General features: G+C 35.8%; 1 pseudogene; it reads right to left on the bottom strand.

Annotated features, from left to right (window-relative positions):
• Positions 1–3,446: 3,446 nt before the first annotated feature.
• Positions 3,447–4,417, bottom strand: LOC150040085 (A-kinase anchor protein 7 pseudogene; annotated as a pseudogene).
• Between the last annotated feature and the right edge of the window lie 8,194 nt (positions 4,418–12,611).

Raw genomic sequence — 12,611 nt, 5'->3', positions numbered from 1 at the left:
GTAGCTCATTTTTAGTTATTCAAAGAAATATAACTGTTAATATTTATTGAGACTGAGATGGAGAATTAACACATAAAAACAATGTAATACCTGCATAAATTAAGATTTATTAGTACATAACAGATGCAGTTGAGTGTCAAGTTTATAAATTGTAGCTCACTAAATTCTCTTTGTCATTGAAGCCACATGTTTCAGCTGTGGAAAAGTATTATTCAGACTTATTGAATAGCACCTTTTGTATGTACTTCACTTGGTATATAAATTTTCATCCATCTCAAAAACATATTCAGTCTAAACTATTATATACCACTCTCATTCATTGGAAGCTATTCCATAAAATTAACTTGAAGATGAATACTCTTGGCATTGTTAAAATTCATAAAGTGACAAGATTTAATTAACATTATATTGTTATTCTTAAGGTGTGGAATGTAATGATATTTCAATTGATGACCTCCTTGTTTCAATATATGACAAGAGTCATAGCCTTGGCTTACTAGGAATATTGCCTTGTACATTTCATCAGTGGTCTTAATCTTTATTTTGTTACATCTGTGTAGAATGAAGCAACTCCGAACTCTAATATAAATGAGGAAATCTTAATAACTACTGCTATTCCAGGAGAATTACACCAAGTGAGTAACAGACAAAAGCTTTATTCTAATTAGTTTAGAACTTTCTCTAGATATATGCATGTATACATTTCAGAAAGAAAGTGTCACATATAGCCACTCACAGCCCATCAAGAACTCTTGAAAGAAGAAATACGAGGAATAAATAAAATATATACTCCACATCTATGGTGAGGATTAATCTGATAAAAAGTATTTCTGAATAGTGTAATGTTGCTTACTTCTCACTGAAAGGGAATTCCTTTGTATTTACTTATTTATTCATTATTTGTTCATGTTTATTTTACATAGGATTAGTCTCTACTAAATAAATATTTACTGAGAAAATAAGTAATTTGTGTTCTAATCAACTGTGTGTGTATGTAAAAAATGTAGGAGGGAAGCTCAGCTTATAATAACAATAACAATGATTGCCTTGGTATTATGGCAACTGATTAGGAAAGTAAATTTACAAAGAAATATTAAAAGTTTTGAATAGTGCTTATTGCCTTGTAAATATGAAATTATTTGTAGAAATATTAATATTTCTTCTCTTGCCAAATTTGTAGAGTAGTAACTTTTAGGAAAGTGCATCAAATCATGTGAACAATTGTGATATTATGGAAAATAAAATCTCCATATAAGAACTCTTTTAAATCAAACTACCTAAAATGTAGTGTTCTATAAATCACTAGATTTAGTTTCTCCAGTCTCTGGAGGATATGAAATCTAAGGCAACAATGTGTCACTTCCTCCAGAGGGGATAAACATCAAGTTCTTACATGACAAAGCAGAAGGTAAACAAAAGAGCACTCCTGGAAGCCCTGGTTGCATTGAAAAGAAGCACCAATATCCCCATGACCTTGACAGTTGTAGGACACAGGAGATATTGATGTTTCCTCTTCCCTTGAAGTAAGGTACTGTAAGAAAGCTTACTTTGATCAGTGAAATACTAATAATAATAGCATACCACTTCCAATTGCAAGTCAATAATTCATTTCTCAACTTTCAATTTTGATGTGGTCATGTGAAAACTAAGATAAATCCTCAAATATTCTGGGTATACTATTTTCTCAAATGATCTTTGGTCTAATATAGGAGAGGGGATGTTAGTAGACAAAGGAAAGCAAGCCTTAACCATGTAAATGTTTTCCTCATTAAAAAATCAATAGTGATCTTTGTCAATAAGTTTATGCAAACTTATGAAGTTAAGCCATGTAGTGGTGCTTCTACAGTCTGAGGAGTTATGGAGTTGACATAAAGTATATACCCTGATATTATAAACTCTAGTTGAACAGACAGAAAACTGGAAAGTAAGCACACGTTGGAAAGCTCAAGGTCAAGATAAGGTCTAGTTGGCAGGAGTAAATGAATAGAAGAGATTTCAGGAAGGGAACCAGATAAAATAGAAAAGAACATGAAAGAAATAAGAATGATCAATGCAGTTATTTTCCACAAGAGGAACGGAAAGATGAGTCAAAGGGCACAAGGCTTTCAGCATGAAAACATAACCTTCAAGGCACAATATATGGGGATAAAAAGAAGGGAAGTAGGAAAACACTAGGATTTTGTTAAGTTAGGACAAATGAGACAGTATGTTATAACATATTGATAATATTACTCTTGGATGAGAGAAAATAAGAATACAGAAGTTTAAAACAGACAGGAAATAATTATATAATGATTTACAAATGGATATTTAAGATTTTTTGTTGTTGTTGTTGTTAGTTATAGGACTTGAATTCTGGGCCTGGGCGTTCTCCTTGAGTTCTGCATTCTACTACTTGAACCACAATACCACTAGGGTTTTTTTTGCTGCTGTTGTTGTTCATGGGGCTTGAACTCTGGGCCTGGGCACTGTCCTTAAGCAGTTCAGCTCAAGACTGGTGCTCTACCATTTGAGCCATGGCACCACTTTCAGTTTTCTTTTTTGGGGGGGAGGGGAAAACAACATGTTTATTAACAGGCGTGACAATGCATAAACTCATTTTATAACTAAATGTAGCATAATTTTCTTAGTGAAAAAATAGCTAAGATCCATGAGCCAATTGGATTTTATATGTGAAATAATTACATATTTGATCTCTAATTATTTTTCCTTCATTATGATAGTAGCAGCAATTTTTCAATGACTATAGAAAAACCATCACACAAGGAGAAATTTTTCAAGAATATTCTTTAAAAATGAGTCAGTGCAAACAAATTCAAAATACAAGGGGTATAGTTAAGACCTGGGGCTATCTTCAGAAAAGGGGAAAAAAACACTTATTAAAAAATGATAAAACATACCATAGTTCTATCAGTGAAAAATAATACATGTGGATATAACACATTCTTAACCAGTGATTGCGATTATTATTTTATAATATTCATTCATATACTAATATCAATAAACATTCAAATTCTCATTAAAACTAACAGTAGATATAGACACAACTGGACAGTGCTTCTGTAAGTTAATAATAATTATGTCAACAGGAACCAACTGACCCTTAAAATACTGTTGTTGGTTTTGTCTTGTTTGTAAGAGATTTTTCACAGTCTGTAGTTTTTATCTGCAAAGCCCCCAAAAATATCACAACACCTAATTTAAAAAAAAAGTTATTCCTAAAAAAATGACTCAATGGTATAGAAAGAAACATTCTAAAACATGAGTTTAGCTAAAATAATAATAATAAGGCAAATTCAGTTTTCTTTAGCAAGAAAATAACTGCTTACCAAAAGCTGGTTCACTGTTATTTATAAACTATCAAGACACTTTGGTATTTACCAAAGAGCTACTGAATAAGCTAAAAAGATTTCATAAACTATCTTACCGTAATATCAATGTAGAGCTTATTTCAAAGCTGCAATTAAATCAACATTACTTGCTTGATTATTTTAATGTATAAGTCTTTCTTCTAAAAGCTCCTCTCTAATTTTGGCTTTAATAAAAGTTTTGAATTTCAGGCTTTAATAAAAGTTCCTTTATCTGTTTCACTTTGGACTTCAGACACATCCTTTCTTGATGCAAAGCTTCATTAATTAAGTCTTGGATTCCAATAGGTTTCTTGCCAATCACAATTGAAGACTCACAGTGATAATAACCATCGCTACGCTTCTTCTTCTGCATGGAGCACAGGTCTATGCGCTGTAACATTTCTTCTCCAAATCTGCAGTTGATAAATTTTTCATACAACTCAGGGTTGATTTTTTTCACTCCATTTTTGCGGAGCACTGGTGCTTCTGACAATTTCATAAAGGTCAGGTGAGGCTTAAAATGTTGGTTTTCTCCTGCCAGGATGCCTCTTTCTTGAAATGTCTTTTTTGCAGTCTCTGCTATCTCCAAAAGTGGATTGATGTGATCTCCCTCTTTCAGCTTCACAAAGCCAACCTGACTTCCAAAAGTATCAATCCCCTGAAACAGCAATGTCAAATGTTTTCCCTGGAGAATTTCTTCAATGTATGGCTTTAATTCCCAAAGTGCATCAATACCTCTCTTTGCTGGTAATTGGAATGGACAGGAAATAGTTGGGTTGATAATCTTTTTGCTTTCTTTTCCTCTTCTTTACTTGATCATTCTTGATCTGTTCATTTTCTTTACTCCTTTTTGTGTTTATTAGAGGTGCATCAGTGATTCCACAGTCGTCTCTAATATCTATTGTAGCAAGTGGCATGTTTACCATAGAATCCATGGCATTGGCTTCAAGTTCCTCTGAGATTTCCTCTTTGATTGCCACATTTTCATAGTTATTGGAATTTAATCCTCCCGCTTCGGGGCACTCCATAGTCGCGGCGCCAGTGGTCTGTACGCCTGGGCCATCGATCGCGGCCGGGCTCAAGGTCAAGACAAGGTCTAGTTGGGCAGGGGTAAATGAATAGAAGAGATTTCAGGAAGGGAACCAGATAAAATAGAAAAGAACATGAAAGAAATAAGAATGATCAATGCAGTTATTTTCCACAAGAGGAACGGAAAGATGAGTCAAAGGGCACAAGGCTTTCAGCAGGAAAACATAACCTTCAAGGCACAATATATGGGGATAAAAAGAAGGGAAGTAGGAAAACGCTAGGATTTTGTTAGGGCAAATGAGACAGTATGTTATAACATATTGATAATATTACTCTTGGATGAGAGAAAATAAGAATACAGAAGTTTAAAACAGACAGGAAATAATTATATAATGATTTACAAATGGATATTTAAGATTATTTATTGTTGTTGTTGTTAGTTATAGGACCTGAATTCTGGGCCTGGGCGTTCTCCTTGAGTTCTGCATTCTACTACTTGAACCACAATACCACTAGGGTTTTTTTTGCTGCTGTTGTTGTTCATGGGGCTTGAACTCTGGGCCTGGGCACTGTCCTTAAGCAGTTCAGCTCAAGACTGGTGCTCTACCATTTGAGCCATGGCACCACTTTCAGTTTTCTAGTGGTTAATTGGAGATAAGCGTCTCATGGTCTTTAGTGCCTGGGCTGGCTTTGAACTACAATCCTCAATCTCAGCCTCCTACATAGCTAGGATTACAGGCATGAGCCAGCATGCCCAGTGCCACTAAGATTTTTAATATGTCTTTCACAATTGTCCAAGGTCCTTTTAGTATTGAAAGTTCTCAGTATCTTCACTATCACCAGAATGGTGTAATTAGAAATCTGATGTCTTTTAAACAGTGATATGTACCATTGTAGATACTTTAAAATCTTTTGCATTATACTTGTGCAATTGTAGAATAATCTAAAAAAATCCATCAATATTATTTTTAGTAGTATTTTCATTTTCTCTTTGGTTAATATCACATTTTATACCCTAAGGGTACTTGTTTTCTATGGGCATTTACCAAATTACCTTGAATAATGTGAATTAGCTGGACACAGAAAGTTAAATTCCTACTACATATAGATAGATAGATAGATAGATAGATAGATAGATAGATAGATAGATAGATCTGTATCTATAGGTATACAGATAGAATGATATCTATAGGTAAAGACAGATAGAGATCTACTTGTCTATATCTAAATCTGTATATCTTCTATTTGAGGAAGTTTGAACTTATTCAATAATCTCATTTGTGCTAGATGCTTTCTAAGTGGACACTGATTATTTTGAATAGTTTCAAGTTTTTAAAACTCCAATTTGACCGAATTAAACCCCAGATATGCATGTGCTGGTAATGTATAAATGTGCCATTTTCTTGAGATAAATAAATATTAAATGCAGTTATGTTACTAAATAAAATATTAAACAGGGTATACTAATATTTGTGACAGCTTGCACAGTGGTGAGTATATCCAGGAGTATTCTTGGTAAATATCAACTATATGGACTCGATGTCTGCCAATAGTAGCTAAAGGTGAGACCTCATAATATAATTGTCTTACATGGCAGTACACATCAATGAGACTGCTATTGACAGTGAACTGGGCATGGTTCATTCACTTATGCAAGCTCCGTGTGTTTTCAAGAGGGCCTCAAAGGATATTTCCTGAATGAACTCACCAGTGTAGAGAACCCTGGCCTTTTCCAAGCAAAGTGGGTTATACAATGTAAGAAGAGTGACGCCGCACTCTGAGGGACATCCTCTCTGACCGCCAGTGTTCACATGTGTCACTAGGTGTGTGACACATATTTGATGTCTGTAGTGGAATTGGTGTTATAGAAAACTAGAGGAAGCCACTAATTTGGAAAAGAAAGAGTTATATAACAATCCAGTTCTACTACATGAGCCAACCCTTAGGCTCAAAAGTTGCAGGATGATAATGACAATAAATTCTCTGGGCTTAGACCTTAGACATGATACAAAATATGCAATGGAAATTATAGACATGTGTGAATTTTCAGGGGCTCTCCAGCTTTTCCTAAGAAGTGCCCTGGGACGATTTTCCCTAGGGTTCTTGCTTTGGTGAAAGGAAAATGGCCAGATGTTTAAAGAATTATTCATGATAGCTTTGAATGGTGATAGCTCTGAACTGAAATGAATTTTTGATCATTCAAAAGCAGCTACAATCTATTCCTCAGAGTCATGGCTTATGGAGGTCAGTTGAGGCATGGACACTGGCCTACATTCCTTTTTGAGTGGATGTGGTAATTCCTCAAAGGCAACTGATCATCCTAATTTTGATTTCATACTTAAAATCATAACACTGTACAAAAAAGTGGAATAAAACTCCACTTTTTCTTTTTGAGTCACAGAATAAAGATCATTATACTAGAAGAGATGCTGACTCAATGTGTATGTGTGTGTATGTGTGCATGTGTGTGTATATATGTATACACATGCAAACAACAGTCCAGTACTGGGGCTTGAACTCAATGACTCATATCTGTCTCATCATTTTCACTCAAGACTGAAACTCTAACACTTGATTCACAACTCCACTTCTGGCTTTTTAGTAATTAGTTGACCTTTCTTGTTCTGGCTACCTTCGAACTGCAATCTGCCAGCAATCCTGAGTAGCTAGGACTGAGAGCATGAACTACACTGACCCTAGGTTATTTTTTATTTATTTACTTCTTTATTTTTTTATTGTAATTAGTAAAAGGGTTACATGATATTTGCCAGATAGAAGGTGCATTAATTCACATACATTGATACCCTTTCACATGTCTTGGTACCTGTTTCCCTCCCCCTCCACACCCCCCTCCCGTCTTGGTTTTCCCCCCTTCCCTATCAAATTTCAAATATCCAAATATAAATAAATTCAATATATCAGATAACAAAGTGAGATACTATACCAATATGAGATAACCAATGGAGAGCAAAGGAGATGAGAGACAACATAGTACATTAAGGACAACAATCATTCATTATATGGCTTTTGTTTCACTATCCTGGAGGTCCTTTCAATTAGCTTCACATTATATGGCCTTATGTGTCAAGATTTTGCTCAATTGCAAATCTCTGCTAGTAGAGCCCAAGGTTTCTACTGATTATGACGAATGAGGGAAACCATTGAGCCTAAGTTCCTTTGAGTCTGGCTTACTTCACTTAATATGATTTGTTCTAAGTCTTTCCATTTCCTAACAAATGGGGCGATGTCATTCTTTCTGACAGCAGCATAGAATTCCATTGTGTACAAATACCACAACTTGTTGATCCACTCATCAACTGAGGGACATCTAGGTTGGTTCCATATCTTTGCTATGGTGAATAGTGCTGCAATGAACATTGTTGTGCTAGTGGGTTTAGTATGTCCTTGTTTCTGGGTGGTTGGGTAAATGCCAAGTAGTGGAATTGCTGGGTCATAGGGGAGTTCTATGTTTAGCCTTTTGAGGCACTGCCACACTGCTTTCCATAGTGGTTGAACGAGTTTGCACTCCCACCAACAGTGTAGTAGTGATCCCTCCTGGCCACATCCCCTCCAGCATCTGTTATTATTCGTTTTCCTGATCCTGGCCATTCTAGCTGGAGTGAGGTGGAATCTTAGAGTTGTTTTGATTTGCATTTCTTTTATGACCAGAGATGTTGAGCATTTCTTCATGTGTCTATAGGCCATTTTTGTTTCTTCTTCAGAGAAGACTCTCTTTAAGTCTTTGGCCCATTTTTTAATGGGATGGTTGTTACTTTGGAGGTTAGTTTTGGAGTGATTCAATTGTTTGAGTTGTTGATATATTTTAGATATGAGGCCTTTGTCCGTTGTTTGGTTGGTGAAGATCTTCTCCCACTCTGTAGGCTTCCTGCTTAGTTTACTAGCTATGTCCTTTGCCATACAAAAGCTCTGCAGTTTAATGCAGTCCCACTTATCCAGCCCTTCTCTGATTTGTTGTGATTCTTGGTCCTTATTAAGAAAGTTTCGACCTGTGCCAAGGAGGCCTAGTGTATCTCCTATTCCTTCCTGTACCACATACATAGAAAAAAGCCAGAAGTAGTGGTGAGGCTCAAGTGGTAGAGAACGCCTTGAGAAACTCCATGGACAGTGCTCAGGCCCTGATCTCAAGCCCCAGACTGCCAACAAACAAACAAACAGACAAACAAACAAACCGCGCACAAATCTTTCAGCTTTCTTTTCCCAATCAAGCCATCTGATCCAAAAAACAGCAAAGCCAAATCAGAAGAGAAAAAGACTTTTTGAAGTGTTTGGATCCTGAATTTAGTGGAGACACAAGTTTCCTACCCTGCCCACCACCTCCCCCCAAAAAACCTGAAGAATACCCTTTTTTGTTGTTGTTGTTTTTCTTCTACCCCTATTCATTTGCATTTTTAGGAGTTCTTATTTTCTCTTTGCCATTTTACCTACAACTTTTATTAAACGTTATAATTCATTCCTTTTTTTTCTTTTTCTTTTTCTCGTCTCTTTTCCCGCATTCCTTCTGCCACTGAGGTCATTCCTAGAAACACAGTGACAGCTCTGAGTGTAGTCTAAATAAAAATGATATCTATACTGAGACTGTCACCTGCTTTTTAATCTACTGGTTCTCAACCCTAGAATCTCTTAGGTAAGAACTCAGAATACTGAGGAATCTCCCCCAACCTTTTTTCCCCTTTTTTGTTGTGTTCTCTTTTGTTTTGTTTTGTTTTATTGTTGTTTTGGTACTTTTTTCTTTTTAAAATTTGTATCATTGAAATCTCCAATATATACCTCCATCTTTTCTCTACATATTATTCTTATTACTCTTCTTATTTTCTTAAGTTTTATCTAAGTTCTTCTAAACTTTGAACAAAAATATTATACCTGTCTATCACCCTAGGTCAATTATCCTTACACTATACCTTTTATTCATTACTATAATAACTTACGTTCTTGCATTATTCTTTTCCTACCTCCTTTATTGTATTTCATATTATTTTACTATATCTGATCCTCTGTTCATCCTTCAACTCTTATAATGCATAGATCTACATTTGATGGTTGTTGAGCAATGCTATGTATCTAGGTGTTCAATTACATTCTAGGTTAAGAGGGACTTAAATACAATAGAGATTGGTTTGGGGGCTTACTGTTTTGGTCATAAATCGGTAACATGTGGTTTTATTAGATTTGTATGCAAGTGCACAAAAAGAAAGTGAGAGTGATATTACCAACCTAAAAGTGTGAACATCTATTGTCAGCCAACTGAAAAGGTATAGGTTGGGTATATCCGAAAAATTAAAACCTTGTTTAGTATTAATCTTGCTCCCATTTTCAAATGGACAGAACAAGAAACTTAAGAAAATTGTCAAATCAAGAAATAGCATCTCCCACCCAATAGAAACAGTCAATGGAGCCATCAGTGGCAAATCTAGAGGAGAGTATTCCAAGTGCTATACAAATGCAATTGATAAACATCATTAATGAAAAGTGTGAAAACATAAAGAATGAGAAAAGGGAGGAAGCCATAGATAAACAAGAGGAAACCATAAACAAGGTGACATATGAAAAAGGGGAAGCCATAAAGGAAGCCATAATAAAGGTTTTTCCAAGAAAAATGGATGAATTCATAGAATCCAAAACAAAAATGTGACTGAAATCCAACAAATGTCCAAAGAGAATAAAGCTGCTGAGATAACCACTCAAAGTAAAATTAAGGAGCTAAAGAAATCCATACAAGATCTAAAACAAGAGATGCAAGGCATCAAAAATGAGCAAGTAGAAGCAAGGGAGATGAAGAATAAAGTACAAAGCAGGTTATACAATGGAGAAGAGAGAATTTCGGGGTTGAAGATAATTTAGTTGTTATAGAGAAAGAAGAGAAAATGAGTCGATTCAAATCTAGGAAATATGAGAAAATGCTTTAAGACCTCCAAGATATAATTAGGAAGCCTAATTTAAAGATAATTGGTATTGAGGAGGGTCTAGAGAAAAAGGTCAATTGTACTGGAAATATACTTTAGGGACTCATCTCAGAGAACTTCCCAAACATCTGGAAGGGCAAGCCCAGCCAGATACAGACATGACCAGAAAAGAACATCCCACCGCCACAGTATAATCCAAGCTGGATCAATAGAGACCAAAGAAAGGATCCAAAAGGCAGCCAGGGAGAAGGGATCAATCACCTACAAAGGAAAACCAGTCAGAATAACCATAGATTTCTCAGCAGAGACCATGCAAGCATGAAAAGATTGAAAGGAAGACATTGAAATGTGACATATACATACCCATTTTTTAGAGCAAATTCATCCTCTCGCATTTCTATCTTGCCTCCATTGTTTCCTCTTTAAAAATGTGTTTAGATTTAATATTAATTCCTTCATAATGTGTGTGTATTCACACAAACCCTTGCACAGACGAAGGAAAGAAAAATGAAATTTACATCATCTTTACTTATCTATTATTTTCTTTTTTTGCATTTCTTTAATTGTAATTAGTAAAAGGGTTACATGATATTTGCCAGATAGAAGGTGCATTAATTCATGTACATTGACACCCTTTCACATGTATTGGTACCCATTTCCCTCCCCCCTACACCCCACACCCGTCTTGGTTTTCCCCCCTTCCCTATCAAATTTCAAATAATCAAATACAAATCAATCCAATATATCAGATAACAAAGTGAGATACTATAACAATATGAGATAACCAAGGGACAGCAAAGGAGATGAGAGACAACATAATATATTAAGGACAACAATCATTCATTATATGGCTTTTGTTTCAATATCCTGGAGGTCCTTTCAATTAGCTTCATACTATATGGCCTTATGTATCAAGATTTTGCTCTATTGCAGATCTCTGCTAGGACACCACAAGGTTTCTACTGATTATGACAACTGAGGGAAACCATCGAGCCTAAGTTCCTTTGAGGCTGGCTTACTTCACTTAATATGATTTGTTCTAAGTCTTTCCATTTCCTAACAAATAGGTCGATGTCATTCTTTCTAACAGCAGCATAGAATTCCATTGTGTACAAATACCACAACTTGTTGATCCACTCATCAACTGAGGGACATCTAGGTTGGTTCCATATCTTTGCTATGGTGAATAGTGCTGCAATGAACATTGTTGTGCTAGTGGATTTAGTATGCCCTTGTTTCTGGATGGTTGGGTAAATTCCAAGTAGTGGAATTGATGGGTCATAGGGGAGTTCTATGTTTAGCCTTTTGAGGCACTGCCACACTGCTTTCCATAGTGGTTGAACGAGTTTGCACTCCCACCAACAGTGTAGTAGTGATCCCTCCTGGCCATATCCCCTCCAGCATCTGTTATTATTCATTTTCCTGATCCTGGCCATTCTAACTCGAGTGAGGTGGAATCTTAGAGTTGTTTTGATTTGCATTTCTTTTATGACCAGAGATGTTGAGTATTTCATATGGGATAATAAAAGACCCCGTATAGCAAAACACTTCTTAGCAGAAAGAATAGCGCTGGAGGAATCTCAATTCCTAACTTTAGACTCTATTACAGAGCTATAATTATCAAAACAGCTTGGTAATGGCACAGGAACAGGCCTGAAGACCAATGGAATAGAACTGAGGACCCAGATATTAAACCACAGACCTGTGGCCACCTAATGTTTGACAAGGGAGCCAAAAAAATAGAATGGAAGAAAGACAGCCTCTTCAACAAGTTGTGCTGGCAGAACTGGTTAAGCACCTGCAGAAAACTAAAGTTGGACCCTTCTTTGTCACCTTGCACTAGAATTAAGTCCAAATGGATCAAAGACCTGGAGGTAAAAGCTGACACACTGAAAACTTTACAGGAAGGAATAGGAGATACACTAGGTCTCCTTGGCAGGGGTCGAAACTTTCTTAATAAGGACCAAGAATCACAACAAATCAGAGAAAGGCTGGATAAGTGGGACTGCATTAAACTGCAGAGCTTTTGTATGGCAAAGGACATAGCTAGTAAATTAATTAGGAAGCCTACAGAGTGGGAGAAGATCTTCACCAACCAAACAACGGACAAAGGCTTCATATCTAAAATATATGAACAACTCAAACAATTGAATCACTCCAAAACTAATCTCCAAAGTAACAACCATCCCATTAAAAAATGGGCCAAAGACTTAAAGAGAGTCTTCTCTGAAGAAGAAACAAAAATGTCTTATAGACACATGAAGAAATCATTTATTATTTTCATTCCACTTTCTCAATTGATAAATATATT

The sequence above is a fragment of the Megascapheus bottae genome, unplaced genomic scaffold (genome assembly GCF_031878675.1).
Source record: "Megascapheus bottae isolate mThoBot1 unplaced genomic scaffold, mThoBot2.hap1 HAP1_SCAFFOLD_48, whole genome shotgun sequence".
NCBI lineage: Eukaryota > Metazoa > Chordata > Mammalia > Rodentia > Geomyidae > Megascapheus > Megascapheus bottae.
The sequence above is the reverse complement of the archived record's forward strand: the minus strand, read 5'-3'. Positions and strand labels throughout refer to the sequence as shown.